Below are 18349 nucleotides of genomic sequence, written 5' to 3'. Positions count from 1 at the left end.
AATAGGAACCATTTTCCCTTGAGATCGGCATACATAATTTCCATTACAAATGAGAATTATGTGCTCTTATCATGGGGAGAAGAAAGTGCAATTATCTATAATGTGTTTTTAACATTCAGTTCTAGGGCACTTGTTTAATTTTTTGAGTGAATTTAGTGCTTGTGAGAAGTGCCAGATTGACAGCTCCAGAAACTAAAGTCCTCTTTGTCTACAGGGCAGGTACAGCACAAGTGAAAATGAAATCTTCCTACCAGGCTGCTTCAATCTGACCCGCGGTGACCACCTTTGGGTCTGAGAGAACAGTTTGGTTGTTCTATGCACATTTAACCACTGGCCTTTCTGAGGCTGCCAACTGGTAGCAGCTAATTGTCTGACATTTATTCTAGTCAGATTCTTATACAAATACCATGGGTATTTTATGCCTTGAGCAGTTTCCTATAAAGAAAATCAGGGATATTTTCAGAGAGGAACATAGGAATCACCACACTAGATCAGACCCGAGATCTATCTAGGCCAGTATTCTGTCCCCAACACTGATCAGTACAAAAATGGTTCAGAGGAAGGTACAGGAACCCTGCGATAGGCAGAAGTGGGATAAGCTTCCCTCCACCTCCACCACTGGCATCATCCTGGTCTCCAAATATTACAGATTGCTTAAGCCCTGAAGTATGAGGTTTAACATCCTTTCCAAAAAAATTTGTTAGCATTCACTGTTATAACTCTGGATATTCTAGACAGCCATATAAATGTCCATTTTCTTTTAGAAATTTATTAAATTCTTCACCTAAATGACTTTGTGGCAGTGAGTTCCACAGGCTAATACTTGAAAAAGTATTTCCTTTTGTCAGTTTTGAATTTGCCACCTTTCAGTTTAAACAAATGTCTCTGTTGTTCTTGTGTTGTAATACAGGGAGAAGAGACATTCCTAATGTGTGTAAACATTATCTGAAGGTTGGTTTCCTTGGTCAATCACAATGGAAAACAGTAAAACTCTAGAACAATCCTCTTGTTTACTCTCTTGCGCCATGCTGTGTAACTGTGCACATACCAGCATAACAGCTTCAGACTCCAGTGTAAATTCTCTTTCTTCCTAATTCAATTGTAAATTATTATTATTTGTATTACAGTAATGCCTACTAAAGCTGGGGCCCCACTGTGCTAGACCCTGCCTCAAAAAGCTTGCAATCTAATAGACAAGACAGACAAAGAATAAGAGAGGAAACTGAGGCCCAGAGTGGTGAAATGACTTGCCAGGAGGGCAGGCACCAAATTAGGAGCTGAGCTGGGAATAGAATCCAGGTTTCCTGACTCCCAGGGCCAGTGCTCTATTCAGTAGACCGCACTGCCTCTAATCTTGCCTTTGACATTCAACAGAAATGAAAAATCTGACCATGACTGATTGCTTTCCTGCCATGAGACAAAGAAAGAAACTAAAAGCATGAAGTTTTTTAGCTCCTAAGTAGCTACTACTCCCACTCTGATTTCCAGAACTCACACAGTGGCTGGCACATAAGGGATGGTATCAGGGGACTACAGTAGTGTAGAAGAAACAATGCTAGTACACATGTTAAGCCTCCAGCATGCCCAGTGTGAATTTGGTATTTCCAGATACCAGAGCAGAGTCAGTATGAGCTGAGTGCTCACACAGTTAATAATGGCCATGCATTCTCTCTTGAGCACATACTAACCATACAACGTACACTAGAAATGGGTAAGCAACATTAGAACTGCACGTATGGTGAAGACTGTGCACAATGCCACAGCTAAAGTAATCTACCTCTCTTTTCCCTCTGACAATTTCACCTTCTTCAAAAACTATCATTGGCTCCCTGTGCCTTACAGCATCAACTTCTCGCTCTTCATCTTTACCTTCCAGGCCCCTTCATAATCTTACATTTCTGCTCTTATTTCCTCCTATTCATTCTTTATTCTCCTCCCAGTCTTCTCACCTACACTGCCCCTTAATCTTTCTCCCAGTCTCAGCTTCATGCCTTCAATTGTTACCCCATAACTCGGTAGCCTTCTTCTCCAAACTCTGTCTCCCCCTCTTTCAAATCCACTTCTTTCAGGAACACTTCTCACCTTTTCCTCCCAAATAAGTGTCTCTGCACGCTTCTCCCAGCTTCATGAACTATTCTTCTGTTTCTTTGCTGACAATTGTAGGCTCTTTGAGGTAAGAATGATGTCTTACACCGTACTTTTAGGACTTATGTACAAGTGACTATTTTAAAATACTATTCTGGTCATGTGAACTAACTTCAATGTGCTTGTTAATTTTTTCACAGGATATTCCATCATGAAATGTAATAGCCAATAGCTCCATAATTCTACAGCCATACAATTTGCTCAAAATCTTCCTGAATCTAAGCTTCCATTTACAAAATTTAAGTTTCTAGTCCTCGTGGTTACAATGGAAACCTTCCAAATAAATTGAGTGCAAACTCATGTAGTGTTCTCTTTCTGAGGCCTTGTCTTGACTTGACTGTTGTCTCTCGAGTGATTGCTCCTAACCTGCATCCCATCCACACACAAACCCCCTTCACTCAAGTGTGGTGTTTCCTTGGCTGGCCCATTGGGGGGGTGGGGGAGGAGTACAGGCTCAAGTGCCACTAGTAGTCCAATAAACTGGGCCCAAAAAGGACAGCCAAGTTCACCCATAATTCACTGAAAAAAAAAATTTCATAGAGCAGCTCAGCTTACTGCAGCGGAAAGTACAATGAGATGTGTCCCCAGAAATCTCAGTGCCACATTCAAGTGTGCAGCACCAGTGTAGACAGCAGCTTGAGTGTTATTTTGCTGCGTGCTGCTGTTATTTGAGCTAGGCTAACGCACTGTAAGTAACTAACCCAAGTGTCGGTAATGTGAGTTAACTCTGCAGTGAAGACATACCTGCAGACAACCCAAAACAGCAGCTCTGGGAAAAGTGTGAACTGTTTCTATTTCTCACAATAGTGTTTTAACTTTGAAATCTAGTGATGACAATGCCAAGATCAATGTTAACTTTTTAAATGACGATAATTTTAGCGGAAATAGCCTGATGTGCATGTCCCACAATCGTAAATTGCCTCCCAAGCCTTTCCAGGTGAAAGAAATCCTAAGGATGAGTTGTTATTTGGAAAAGAGGTGTATTCTTAACTTGGGTTAGCTAACACATGGTCACTAACATGGGGGTAAAACCAGGAGGAAGACAAATCAGCGTGTAGTCTTCACTCAAGTTAGCAGCTCAAAAAGTTACCTCTTGGTAACTAACATGCGTTAAGAACATACCTTTCTGCGTAATGAAGAGAAGGTCTAAGTGTCCTCTCTCCAGCTTCATTCCCACTCCTGGCATTTTAGCTATGCAGTTATGTATTTCAATAAAAAAAAATACTGCAGCAGCTTGAAAATTAAAAATATAGATGCAGCATAAAACAAACAGCATTTAGTATCAAATTAAATAAGGGGTGAGACTGTAGTAATTGCATTAACCATTTTCATACATAATTCAGTAAAAATCTCAATTTTAAAATGTATCTGCATCTGCCACAGAATCTCCACTCTGTTGTAGAATTCATGTTGCTATGGAGTAACAACTCTGTATAGGTACTGCTTGGCATGTCATATCCAAGCATGCTTGAAAGTTAAACAGTTGCATTGGTTAAAAGTTGATTTTATATTTATCAGCCAGATATTTTGAATGTTATTGCCACACAATGTTTTGCAAAGACGTCAAGAGCATGTGTAATGATGCATCCATTTAAGAGCACTATGCTGTAACCTGCAAAGCCCAGCCCTGCCAGAAGTTAGTCTGATGAACGATTGGTTAGGAGCATAGTGTAGAATACTGAAGCGGTGCAAGTAAGGAGCATTAATGCTATATCTGAGAAAGGAGGGGTCAGAACTCTAATACAATATCACAACTACAAACACTCTAGCACACAAATGAAGACTTTGCTAATCCTCTTATTAAGATGACAGATATAGTGTCAGATGCAAGCAGGGACATTTTCCGTATATGGGGAGGTTTTTGCATGTTCTTTGGCCTCTCTGAATGGAACAGCATCACTGAAGCAGCACTTTTAATAGATACAAGGTAATAAGCAATAAAGATGTCTGATTTTTGCCAGACCTGTGGGAAGATAACTTCTCAGCAGAGTAATAGGTCTTTTCTGACATCTAAAGATTTTTCATAAAGGAAATATTTTTCTGTTACAGATAAAAGGTTAGGTTGTCTAAGCTGTCCTGTCCTACTTTGACTGATGGCAAAATCCATATGCTTAAGCGCACTTACAAATGAAAGATAGGCTCTTCTTTCACTGGTTGTGATGCTCTGGGTATCTCTGCAGCTATTACTGGCTAACTTTTTTTAAGTTGTTCTTTGCAGTGTTCACTGTCTGTTTCCTGGGGTGCTGTTCACCTGGAAGCTGGAGAGGAGGAGGACAACAAAGAAGATCAGGAGCCTCGTTTTCCACCGCCTTGAACCTTGTGCAGTCATCTGCTGCTCTGCAAAGGGCTACCAGCCCAGAATAGAAGTCTTTTGCACCTTGTGTGTGCAGGCATAGGTCACTGCACAGCATTCAAAGCAGTGGCGAATCAGGCCAAGTCTTAAGCCATTTTTACAGCAGCAGCAGCATGCAGTTCAGGTTTTTACAAAGGTGCAAGTAACAGTGCTTGTCTGACACCCAGTCTGCAAATCCCTTTAACAATAATTACAAAAAGCCCAAAACATAAAAACTCGTTATTTTTACAGCTGGCCCATTTTCATATTTAAAGACCAGTTTTTTAGAGGACTTTACTTACTTAGAGAGCAGAGACTCCATGTTCTTCAACCTACACTCAGTGCTCAAAATAGATCCCGTATGGTCATAAACATCCCAAGTAACAATTCCCAAATAGCACCAGGTGCATTCTGGAGGTACCTCAGGCCCCAGAATAAAAGTAAATTGCCTCTAAAGCCACATCTGTGAGACCAAAAGAGGATTTACGAGTCCTGATGATGGGCAAGGAATTGACAACCTTGAAGCCATTTCTAGAGGATTGAGAAGGATGCCAGCCTCAAAACACTTAGGACAGGGGAGCCAGCAAACCAGTGAGACTAGGGCCTGTTAGAAGGAAACTATGATTCAGAAAAGCATGGCCAGGTTCACCCAAAAGATCAGTAAAGCTCAACAACTCTTTCTGCAAACCAGGGCTGAATTTTGGGTTAGTTACTCAATCTGAAAACAGACGATTTGTCTGGTTTCATGTTCCACTCCAACAGCCATAATAGGAACTTTAATGAGCACAAGTGATCAGGACTTCTGTTTTCTATCTCAACCTAGAGATACCACCTCCGGCAGCACAGTGTCTCCTAGCAATATGCAGAGAACTGACTTTCTGGGAAGACGATTTGCGGAATTACCCTCACCACTGTAATTTCCTGTGGAGTTTTCCCTTAAAAGTCTGACCATCAGAAGGAAACATCAATGCACATACAAATCCCACTTCACAAAGACAACATTATGCTTTATTATCTTTCACTTTAAATCCCCACTTTAGTCACCGCACCTTAAAGGGCATCGTAGCACACAATGAACTTCCATAAAAGGCCTCTCGCTGACTCCTGCGTAACTCCGGTGTAGTTCCACTGAAGTCAGTGGAGCTGCTCCAGAGTAAAAAGTGTGTGTGAGAGGAGAATCAGGTCCTCAGTAATTTTCTTTGTATTTCCTCACCACTGTTTTGAAGTGGTGTCCTTAATTGACATCAAGGTTGCAAGCTTTTACAAACTGATAGGTTCACAAAATACAAGAGAGGAAAAGCTGTAAGAGAATAACTACTGTCAGCAGCCATTCAAGTCTCAAAGACTGTTCTCCAGGTAGAAAATAGCAGCTTTTCCATCTTTTGTTGTTAGCAATTTTCTGCAGATAGAAATATCAAGATTAATATTGGCCTGTTACCCACAAACCCCTAATTTACTGCAGCAAGACTACTTTTCCCTGGCATCTTCTCTGCATTGGGATTGTTTTACTTATTTATTATTTGCCTTGTGATTGTGTCCTGAATTGCCAGTCAGGATCAGGACTCATTATGTACAAATATATGCAGATATAATCCCAGTCCCAAAGAGTTTTCAATCTAGTTTAAGACAAGAGGGTGTAACAAACATCTCTGAGAGCAGAGGGTGTCTGAGTGGTATACAAGAACAGATACATAAGGTTGGCAAAGCTGCCCAGAACCTTAACAGTGAGGATAACTTGAACTTGATGTGGCCACAAAGAAAAGCCACTGGAAGGATTCAAAGAAGAAGGTGATGGGGAGACAGCACCAGACCAGCTGTGTTTGAAATGGACTGAAGTGGGTGATGTGGTGTCCAGAAAGTACTCAAAACAGGAAGTAATGAGTGCCTAGCTGAGAGAGTATTCGCTATGCTGACAGGCAGTCTGGATCTTAGAGATGCTATGGAGGAAGGAACGGCAAGTTTGGGGTGCATGGAGCAAGAGAGGGAAGAGGGAGATGGGGAAGATGGTGATGCCATCAACAGTGACAGAGAAAGGTGAGGGGAAGGAGAGGAAGGAAAGTTCCATGTTCGCCACGTTTGTTTCACCATCAATTTAAAACTTTAAGGTGATATCAGAGAGAGAGGCCAAGATGTAGGCCTGGATGGTGGGAGTCAGATCAGCAGTGGAAAGGCGGATTTGTGAATTGCTGACAAAGTTGGTAACTGAAGCTGTGTGAAATGAAAAAAAATAAATCTAGAGAGAGCGCAGAGCAAGGACAGATCTCCATGGAGATAAGAAACTGAAAGAGGATCACCATCCACTGAAGGATCAATCAGAATGGTAGGAGGATAACTAGGAGAGGATGGATTCATGAAAGCCAAAAGGACTACAATTTCAAAAAGGCTGGTATGATTTAGAACTTGCTGGGAATTTTTTGATTAAATGTTTTTGATGGAAAGTGCAATTTCTACTACATGGAATTTTGTGGGGGGAAATTCTGATTTTACTGAAATTTTTCATTTTCCATTAGGAAAAGCAAAGCAAAATTTCATTCTGAGTAAGTTTGATCCCGATCAAAATATTTCTTTCTTGAACTGAAGCAAATCTTTGTTACAAGTCAACATTAAACTGCATCTACTTATGCTTCTGCAGTGGTTTATGGGAGCTATAGTTTGGGTTTTTCATTCCCCCATTTGCTTCTCTGGGGCAGGCTCCTGGCCTGGACTACATCTTTCATGATGCACTGCAGCCTCCCCTTTAACCAAACAATGTGGTGCATCATGGGAGATGTAGTCCAGCCAAGGAACCTTGCCCATAGGCAGATGCAACTGAAAGCTCTCAAGACATTTCAATTTCATTCAGCACACCAAAACACAACATTTCAGTTCAGGACTGTCAATTTGTTCCAATCAAAAATGTCAAAACAAAAGTCTGGCATTTCCAAATAGGATTTTTTTGGACATTTTCATTCCATAAACATGTTGATAGTTTTGACTTTTTCTGCCACTTCAGTATGAAAACAAATAGTAAAGCATCGGAATTTCCTGTGGATGGAAATTCAGATTTTTGCTCAGCTCTAGAATGCTTAATTGTATCAAAGGCAGAAAAGTGAAGGAGGATGAGAAGGTGTCCTGAGATCTCACCATGAAGTGGTCATTAGGGATCTTGGTGAGAATAAGTTCAGTGGAGTAGAGATGGCAGAAGTCAGACCAGAAGGGATCCAGGATGGAGTTGGAGGAGAACCTGAAACAGCAGTTGTAGGCAGTACACTTGAGAACAGAGATGAAGGGAAGACAGGATATAGGGTTAAGAGAATGGGTTGTTTTAGGAAGGGAGTGTCCAGATAATATTTTTATTGTGAGAAGGAGGAACTAGAGTCTATATAAAAATATAAAGCAAAAATACTCTACGTACAGGAACTCTGTTTGGATATTTGGACTACCCCCTCTCCTTCCCCAACTCCCTCAGAAGACTACAGTATTGTAAAATGTCCCTCTAGCTCTGTACGTTACCACTTGCAGTATTAGCAGAGCAATCCCTTTCATATCCTTCAAAGTTTCATCTTATTCACTGAACATTATCAGTGATCCCCCGAGTTTTAATTTATATCCTATTACAGTAGTACAGGGGAATTAAATTAACAGATGCCAAGCCAATTGCCCAAGAAGTTTTACCAAAGTAGTCTTTGAAATTTAGTATGAGTGGAACATGTATGCAAAGGAAAAAAAATAGTGATATTAAGATTTCTTTTAAAAGCTGTAGCAGGTTCACGAATTCATGTATTCCACTCTAGTTTGGCAGTAGCTTAGGTCCCTAAACACAAAGTATTTGTATTCTTCTTGTGAGTAAAAAATGGTAAAAATATACATTTTAAAGCAAGCTATGCACCTAAATTCAAAATGTCCCCGTTCATAAAATCTTAAACATAGATGAAAAATATCCCTCAACTTCCAGCTGTGTTTCTCATGAGAGCACAGGTCTCAAAAAGAAAGGATCTCAGTTTACCTCTGATCTTATCTCATTCAAAATGGGAACATCTTGATTTTTTTTTTTTAAATGCCAAACAGGCACTCTTGCTCCAAGCAGAAACTGCATTTTAAATTCACATCTGAGTTTTGCTTTTTATCATACACTTTAGATTGATATTTACAGGAACAGATTCCTGAGCAATATGAAAGACCACTATAGAAGTAGGAATGCTACTGTAACTCAAAGGACCGGAGGATAAACTAGAAGTTCCCTACATTTGTTTTTGAAAACATCATATGCCCATAGAGAACTCCCACTTTATTCCCTGAATTATTAAAATGCAATAAATGCATCCCTTGGAAAAGAAAGTGAAATATTGAGGATGATGGGAGCTTCACTGATGCAATGGCCAGTGAGCTGGCCCATAGGCTTACATGAGTGGGGAAACTGAGGCAGAAACCAGGTCTGATGCCAGGTATGGGGTGACCTTTTTCACAATATACTTGAGTTGCACTTTGTGTTCAAATGAATTTTCAAAGCAAATCTGATATTGAATTGTTTTAATTTCTTTGTGTGTCAAAATCACACAAAACTGTGGGTGCAGTCACAGCGTGTGTGGGGGGAATTGGTGGGCTTTAACCACATGTTATCTGACACTCACATGGCTTCAGTGCAATACCCCATAGCTAAGAATCCCAAACTAGTTCACTGAGAGAGCCTAAGTGACTTTTTCCTCATCCAAGCTGCATTCCCTGCCACTGTACAGATCAGAAGGAAAGGCATCACATATCACAAGACTCCAGTCACACTGCTTTATATTAGGGAGTTCAGTCTTATTTTGAAGACTAATACAGAGCATAAGTAAGAGATATAACAGACCAGGACAAACTAAATAGAAAGGACAAGACAATAGAAGTGAGCCACTAAAGAAGATTTTTTTTTAATAAAATTACAATTTACACTAGAAGTCAGGAAATCCCATTAAGCGAGGCATTTATGATAATAAATGCTTCAGTGGCTGCCACTATTAACATCATTATAAGAGTTAATTATCTGTATATATCATATTCACTGAAGGTTTTGCTATCTCTAAAACATGGGCTCCATCCATGAAGTTGAGGTCCAGATCCAAAATTCCTCAAGTGCTGAGCAGCTACCCTCTGAGTGTACATCTACTAGCAACTAGACACCCGCGGCTGGCCTGGCCTGCTAACCGGCTCAGGCTCAGGCTGTGGGGCTGTTTCATTGCTGTGTAGGCTTCCAGGCTTGGGATGGAGCCCAGACTCTAGGACCCTGCAAGATGGGAGAGTCCCAGAGCTTGGGCTCCAGCCTGAGTCCAGAAGTCTACACAGCAGTGAAACAGCCCCACGAGCCCAAGTGAGCTGGCACAGGCTAGCGGCAGGTTTTTCTTTGCTGTGAAGACATACCCAGTGTGTCAATAGCAACCATCGTTAATGTAATTTCAGCAACATCCTTCTTCTCCAAAGGGAAGTGTAAGTTACCCTCCTCCCCCTTTTCAAGAGAGCCACTCTCCTGGATGACCTGTAGAATAGTTTTGTCAGAAGCTCCAGAAGAGGCCACCAGTATTTCTCTGACATTCAGAGGAAAGGTTGTTGCAGCTTTTCTTGATATGAGCAGATGCAGCCTTTGAACTATCCTTTTGATCTTTGCTTCACTGTAGCACAGTAAGCTATTGATAGTTACAAAGTTAGTTTCCTGAGCAATATGAAGAATAGAAGAATGGTCTGATTTAGTATGGCCAATGGTCCATCCAGTCCAGTGTCTTCCAACAGTGGCTGGAGCCAGTTACTTCAGAAGGAATGAGGGAAGAAGATGGAGAGAAACTGATACGTGTGTGAGCAGCTTCGGGGAAGGAAAAGGCTGCCTTGACTGAAAACATGGCCACAGACTATACCTAAATGCCAGGGGTTGGGGCGGAATAAAGGAAAAGTTTTACATATTTAGGCCTAGTAGAATCTGATGTTTATAATTTCAGAAGATAATATCAATGTTCATTTAAACATTTTTTCAATTTTTAATTAAAGTACATTTTCACAGTTGAGCAAAATTATGGGTTTTAAGCGTTTTGTTTTTATCAATTTAAAATGTTGACAGGTGCAGGAAATTATGGACAAGAGGAGGGTTATTCACAGACATTGATTTAAAAAAGTTCAAGCTTTAGAGCAGCTAAAACAAATTCTCAACACCACATCAAAATATACAAAGTAAATATCCTGAAATCAAACTCACTCAAGGAGCATTTTTCTTACTTTGCCTAACTGTAATTTTTTATTTTTTTAATGGAAATATGTTTTCAGTTTGTGTATGTACAGTGAAATCAATGCTTACCGACATTTACTGATAATCTAATCCTTGCAAGCCTACACACACACACACACACACACACACACACACACCAAATTAGACAGATTTCAATAATCAAACCATATAAATATATAAGAACTGGAGTCTACTTTCCTGTATTGGTTTCATTTTACAATGCAGATAAAAGAAATGGTGTGTTTTGTTTTAGCTAAGACACAAATCATGCTAACATCTTGAGGCGATGTATTCACAATCAAATGCTTCCTGACATCTCATTTGTCTATTTTACCATAAAATTGACTTTTGCATCATTAATCATGAAAAATAAACCTAAAATGCCTTTATGCATCTTTACTTTGCAGCCAAGGTCAAGCTTCATTTTGCAATCCAGAAAGGTGCTACCAATAAATTAACATGTCCAAAGATCTTTTGCAAGTAACTTTGAATTGGGGGGCTTTTCCAGGAGTTTATGAAGCTATGCCTTCTATTATGTCATTGCAAGCTTATGGTATCTTGTCACATCCAGCCTACACTCCTCATTTTATATCGCAATAGCGTATAAAAGCTTGTGAGGGGATCAGCTCACCGCCAGCACCAACTCGTGGTTGGATGTGGCTTGGCAGTTCTCTCTCTCTGCTAGGATCTGTTGCCACTGGTTGCTCCGCCTCTGCAGTGGCCTGCCTCTTCCTGTGACTTGGCCCTCTTGCCAGGTCCATAGGTGAAGAAACTAGGGGTGTGGGGGTGCTGTAGCACCCCCAGGTTTTGCACAGGGCCCCAGCTGCTGGCCCCAGCTACTTGCCCCTTCACCCTTATCTGGGTCCCCCCTCCTGGAGACATGGCCCTGCTCCAAGCCCCAACTCTGGAGGGGGGCATGGACAGGGGTAAGAGGGCTGGCTTTCACCACCCCCACTATTAAAAAGTGTTCCAGTGCTACTGGCCAGGTCATTTAAAAATCTCTCCCCCTCTGGGGTAGTTTGTAAACAAAAAGCAAGGGGAGGTAACCCAGTGCACCAAGTTAGTAAAACAGCAAGGAATGATTCCCTTCCAGGGTGATTCAGGATCAGGCCCTCCTTCCCTCAGGCAGTGGTTGTCAAGAAAGCTCCTGCCTTTCCTTGGCCCTTTCCTTAGGAGTTGAGGGTTGGAGACCAGTTCCCTTCCTTGGTCTCCCCTCCAGTGAGCGGTTTTGCTCCCTTTTCTACTCCTGGGGAAATTCTGCGCACAATATTTTAAAATTCTGCACAATTCTGAATATTTAATTTGTCAAAATCATATAATATAATCATGCCAGTTTCAATTATATTAGTAATTTATTTCAAAATATCTGACAGCAAGTATGTCTAACAATACAGACAACAAAAAAAACGACTCAGGATTTTTATTTATTTTTTTTGACAAATAGATTCCTTACGAGGCATATTAATACAGAACACTGAGTAATAATTCGTTTAAACCACAATACAGAATCATATTTCCTGCATCCCTCAGAAGCAGTGCAAAGGCTTGGGGGAGTCAGGGGTAACCGAGGAGCTGAGGGAGAGGGAAGTAATTGCTGGGAAGTAACCTGGGAGTGAACCCAGAGGGTTGTTGGGTGCGGGTAGGAGAAGTATGGAACAGGAGGTTGGGTGCGGGGGGGAGGAGGGTTTGTTAGGAAGTTGGGGAGCCTCACCCATGCAAACCCTGGCTGACCCCTAGCCTCTCCCATTCAGTCAGGCACTTCAGCACCTGTGCCCCTGCACCCCCACTCAGCATCCCCTCCCCATGTGTCCCTGCACCCTATTCAGCCACCCCTCCTTCCCCCAACCCCATGTGTCCTTGCACTATCACTCAGCCCCCCTCCACCCATGTCCCCTGTATCCATGTGTCTCTGCACCCCACTCCCATTCATCCCCAACCCAGTCTGTTCCCCCCGCCCCATTTGTGACACACACGCCAACAGCTCCATGTGCCCCACGCTGTCCTGCTCTCTGTTCTGGCACCATAAAAGGCATAATTGCAGTGCCTCTCTGGCAGAATGTATTTTCTGTGGAGCAAAAAAAATCTAAAGAGAACATGAATTCTGCATGTGCACAGTGGAGCAGAATTCCCCCAGGAGTACTTTTAACTCCTCCTCCAGCCTGTGCATGCCTCGCAGGTGTGATGGGGCAAAGCTGACTGAGCCCAGAGCAGCTCCTTAATCCCTTGGTGTCCAGTGTGGGGTTTGTATACCCCATCATAGAGCTCTAGTCAAGAATCAGGATCGCATTGTGCTAGGTGCTATACAAATACAGAACAAAGATAGTCCTTGACCCAAAGAGTTTACAAATCTGCTACCGCTCTGTAGAGACCAAAATCTATCTATTTTGCTATACCCTAGAAACAGCACAATCATTTACCCTGTGCATGTGAAACAGGGAAGATGGCTATCCCTATCCTGATCCCTCCAAACTGCCACAGAAGGCCACTCTGCAATTCTTCTGCACAAAGAGATGAGAGGCACTCAGATACCATGGTGATGAGTATGGTATAAAAACCTTGATAGTGTGATTGTGGCTCAGGCATTCACATGTGGCCACCCACACCAAATCCATTTTCTTTATTCACAGCTCCCTACAATCACTTACCATGACTAAACTACGCCAGGGGACATAGCACCAGTAGCAGTCAAGATTCAGGTGAAAGAGAGAAAGGGGCATAGCATATTGACAAGTCACCTCAGACATGCCTTAACTTGTTTCAAAGAGTGTGGGAAGTTACCTTTGATGATCTGGGCCCTAGAAATTATTTAGGCGCTTAACTCTCATTCATTTCAATGGGAAACATGCACCTAAATATCTTTGAGGATCTAAGCCTAGGTGACTGCTGTTTTTGGCTCTTTGGGTATTTTTTATTAAGAATTTGGGTTACTAGTAGAAGGATCTTCTTCAATTGTTTTAAGTTTCTTTTGCACAACCTATTGCTGGAAAGAGATATCACCTTTTGACCCTGGCTATTGTCCTTTCTGTCTCAAGGACCAGCTGCCGTAGAAAGTTATCTCCAAAGCCAACACACGGAGACCTCCACTTCATTAAATGTGCATTGTCTGTTCTCAACTACAGCTATATGGCAGCACAGTAATGACCTCAGGCTTGCAAAAGGCCATATGGACTCAGAAGTCTGCAGAATCAAGCTCTCAATGGCTAGCAACAGCATTCCAATGTCAAAAAGTATAAAATTCGACTGTATACTATGGAGCTAACTATGACATTTTCACCAACATGGCCAGGACTGTTTGAATAACTTTCTTTGTTTTTAAAAATGTCAAGCTAAACCTATTTCATTAGAAATTTGTTAACTACAATGACTGGTATCACTTTGAAGTAGGAAGGTAACTGTATGGATATAAATATACTTACACTTCAGGAAAGCATTTGACTAAGTACTGGTCTACCCTGGGAACTTACATCAGCATAGCTATGTCTCTCAGGAAAAATCCACATCTCAGAGATGTAGCAATGCCAAGCTAACCCCTGTATTGACAGTGCTAGGTTGATGGAAGAATTCCAATCTAGCAATGGCCTCTCAGTGAAGTGGATTACCTATGCTGATGGGAGAACCCCTACCATCGGCATAGGTAGTGCCTACACTGAAACACTATAGCTGTAGCACTGTGGCTTTTAAGTGTAGGCATGCCCTTAGTTTCATGTGACATTCTGATTAAAAAACTGCACTATGCCAAATCGGTGTAGCCCATATTAAATGGATTGAAAACTGGGTTAGCTGATAGACTGCAAAAAGTCATTGTAAATGGGTAATCGACAACCAATCATTTACTTCTAACAGTAAACAGCTCTTTAATCTAGCAGAAAAAAAAGGAACAGTGTGATGCAGTGGTTGGAAGCTGAAGACAGAAAAATTCACACTAGAAATAAGGAGCAATTTTCATTTTTTTTTTTTTAAAAACTGAAACAACTAACCTAGGGACATGGTTGACTCTCCATCATTTGCAGTCTTGATTTAAAGATTGGATATCTTTCTAAAAAAATATGCTATGGCTCAAACAGAAGTGATGGGCTTGATGCAGAAATTATTGGGTGAGTTCCTTTGGCCTGCATTATGCAGGAGGTCAGACTGGATGATAATGTTCCCTTTTAGATGATGATGATAATGGATGATAATGTTCCAGGATATAAAGACCCAGATATTATTAATTCCTGTGGTATTTAATGCAATAAATTTAATCGTGATTAATCCATCTGACATAACGATGGTGCTGTAAATACTTCAATAGGATTTCCACTGTAATCCAGCATTAACTAACAGGATGACTCTGTAAAGTGTTATCAGATTGCTTACTGGAGTATCTGCTTTTAATTGCAACAGTATCAAAAAGCCATTCATCTTTGACTCATTCTACCAGCTAATTATACAAAGATACAGGAACAGTGTTAAACATTTGACCCAAATCCTTGTATGCAAGCACCATAACAACCTATTACACTTCTACCCCGATACAACGCTGTCCTCGGGAGCCAAAAAAATCTTACCGTGTTATAGGTGAAACCGCGTTATATCGAACTTGCTTTGATCCACCAGAGTGCGCAGCCCCACTCCCCTCCCCCAAGTGCTGCTTCACCGCATTATATCCAGATTTGTGTTATATCAGGTTGCGTTATATCAGGGGTAGAGGTGTACTTAAAAAAAAATAAAAATACTGTTCTAATCCCATCATATTTCTTTGGTGATGTTTCAAGTTTCTTCCTATTATTTGCAGTTGTGTCAGTCGTGTATTGTAATAAAATTCGATTGTTAAAACAAGACCGTATTTCTTTAAACCATTGACAAGAAAAAAAATCCTGGTTTTGATACACAGACTTCTTGAATTATGCTGTTGTCCAAATAGGACTTTCAGGATCTGGGAAATACAAAGGAACCCATTACCCTACCACACAATTCTCTAAGATCAACACAGAAAAATAAGTGCCATTTTATTCCTTCATATACGCACTTTGGTCCTGCTCCCCTTGAAACAATGCATTTTAGAAGACCGATAACTCAGTCTCCTAAACGAAATGTCCACTTTTCTAGATTTTGAGAAAGCATTCATGTTCTGAGGCACTCCCTGATATCTGTTGCTCTATTTGCCCTCTATTAATTTTGCAATTTTCTTCTTAAAAAAAAAAATCACTGAAGTACTCAAAGGGTTTTCACAAGCTGAATATTCCTGAAAATCTCATTACATGTAGCAAATTCATTTAAAAGATTCCTCAGACTTTCAGCTGGTACTCTTTGGTCAAATAATCATCCTCGTAGTTTAATCATTCTGAGAGGAATCAAACTTCAGATTCAGCTTTTCAAATGCCATACTTTAAATACCACCACCAGCTTAATTCATAAAAATGGAACCAAATGCATTAAATTAATGAAACCATTTGATGCCTGTTAACAATGAAACTTAGAGGACTTTATTAATGAGAGGGAACATCTTAATTATGGCATTTAGAAGGGGACAACTGGAGAAACTAATCCCTCGGCTGTTTATTTATAAAAAAATTAAAAACAAAGTTAATTGTGCAGTTCTATCTACCGTGGTACTGCTATGGACCTCATCATATTCAGCCAAACATTGAAGACTACTGAAGCAAACTGGGAAAGACAAGAACATTTATACAAAAGGCAGTATATTTTACCTGCACTTTTTTCTGTTTTCCCCTCCCTAATGCAGTTAAGTGCATCTTCCCTTTGGCTCTGTAGCAAAGTTATAATCACGGGCCAAATTCCAGGTCCAAACCATGGCGAGCTCCCATTCGCATGCAGTATCCTGCCATTTTCTCAAATATACACATGCAAGTCTAATTGAAGACCTTCTCTTCACACTAAAGTTAGAATGATAGAATATCAGGGTTGGAAGGGACCTCAGGAGGTCATCTAGTCCAACCCCCTGCTCAAAGCAGGACCAAACCCAACTAAATTATCCCTGCCAGGGCTTTGTCAAGCCTGACCTTAAAAACCTCTAAGGAAGGAGATTCCACCTCCTCCCTAGGTAACCCATTCCAGTGCTTCACCACCCTACTAGTGAAAAAGTTTTTCCTAATATCCAACCTAAACCTCCTCCACTGCAACTTGAGACCATTACTCCTTGTTCTGTCATCAGGTACCACTGAGAACAGTCTAGATCCATCGTCTTTGGAACCCCCTTTCACGTAGTTGAAAGCAGCTATCAAATCCCCCCTCATTCTTCTCTTCTGCAGACTAAACAATCCCAGTTCCCTCAGCCTCTCCTCATAAGTCATGGGCTCCAGCCCCCTAATCATTTTTGTTGCCCTCCGCTGGACTCTTTCCAATTTTTCCACATCCTTCTTGTAGTGTGGGGCCCAAAACTGGACACAGTACTCCAGATGAGGCCTCACCAGTGTCGAATAGAGGGGAATGATCACGTCCCTCAATCTGCTGCCAACGTCCCTACTTATATAGCCCAAAATGCCTTTAGCCTTCTTGGCAACAAGGGCACACTGTCAACTCAGATCCAGCTTCTCGTCCACTGTAACCCCTAAGTCCTTTTTTGCAGAACTGCTGCCTAGCCACTTGGTCCCTAGTCTGTAGCAGGACAGAAGAATCCTGTGCACTAAGTGCAGGACTTTGCACTTGTCCTTGTTGAACGTCAGATTTCTTTTGGCTGTGAGAGTCTCCTGGTGAGGAAACTGGGAAAGAATCTGCTCAATCAGGGAACAGACAGAGAACTTCAACCCTGAAGTAAGGGTGAAGAGGAAGGGGCTACGTGGGAAGTGACCCAGGCAATAGCAGCAGCAACTGAGTTAAAGGAAACAGCATGTGGCTGCTATTTGTAGGGTCCCTGGGTTGGGACCCAGAGTAGTGGGTGGGCCTGGCCCCTGCCCCCAGCCACTGACAGGGTGGCCAAAGCCCGAAGAAGGGGACAAGTTTCATTTAGAATCCCAAGCATAAGGCTGGTGTTTCAAGGGCTCAGGGCTGGGGCTGTAGACCCTAGAGAGGCCCAACCATTTGTTGAACTCCGTTACCCCCAGAAGGGGCCTGAATGTGAGATGTGACCTGGCTGGAGGGCTGAGTCAGTGAGAACTGTAGAGGACAAAAAAATTCTCCATGGAAAAGCCCTGGGGGGGCACTGCTCTATAACAGGGCGAGGGTATAGAATATCAGGGTTGGAAGGGACCTCAGGAGGTCATCTAGTCCAACCCCCTGCTCAAAGCAGGACCAATCCCCAGACAAATTTTTGCCCCAGATCCCTACATGTCCCCCTCAAGGCCAATCCTCAAACCACTGAGCTTAGAGCTAGTCCAGCTGGGGCTGCCAACTGAGCCCAAAGACAGCTGCAGACATAACCAAGGGCACAGGCCCTGTTGGACCTTTTACCCTGGAAGGGGTTCCTGCATAGGTTTAGAATGCGTGTGACCTAGCTGGGAGGGCTGAGCCACTGAAGACCCACTTGACGAGTTAACAGCCAACAAGGGGCACCAGGAGCCAGGAGAGCGCGCACCGGTTCACTCATCCCCAGCAGAAAACTCACGAGAGGTAAGTGCACTCTGTTACAAGAATCAAACTAGAAGAGAAACTATGTAGTGAAGGAGCAAAGCTTGGTTTGGACATAAATATAGTCTTCACTATCA

The 18349-nt window shown here is 41.9% G+C and overlaps 1 long non-coding RNA gene across 1 annotated transcript in view; it reads right to left on the bottom strand.

Moving 5' to 3' along the window:
• Window positions 1–18349, bottom strand: part of LOC120392907 — a 64752-nt gene that overhangs the window by 33405 nt on the left and 12998 nt on the right. The window lies entirely within an intron of this gene.

This window comes from Mauremys reevesii, linkage group 1, assembly GCF_016161935.1.
Source record: "Mauremys reevesii isolate NIE-2019 linkage group 1, ASM1616193v1, whole genome shotgun sequence".
Lineage (NCBI taxonomy): Eukaryota > Metazoa > Chordata > Testudines > Geoemydidae > Mauremys > Mauremys reevesii.
This window is presented reverse-complemented; position numbering and strand designations above follow the sequence as displayed.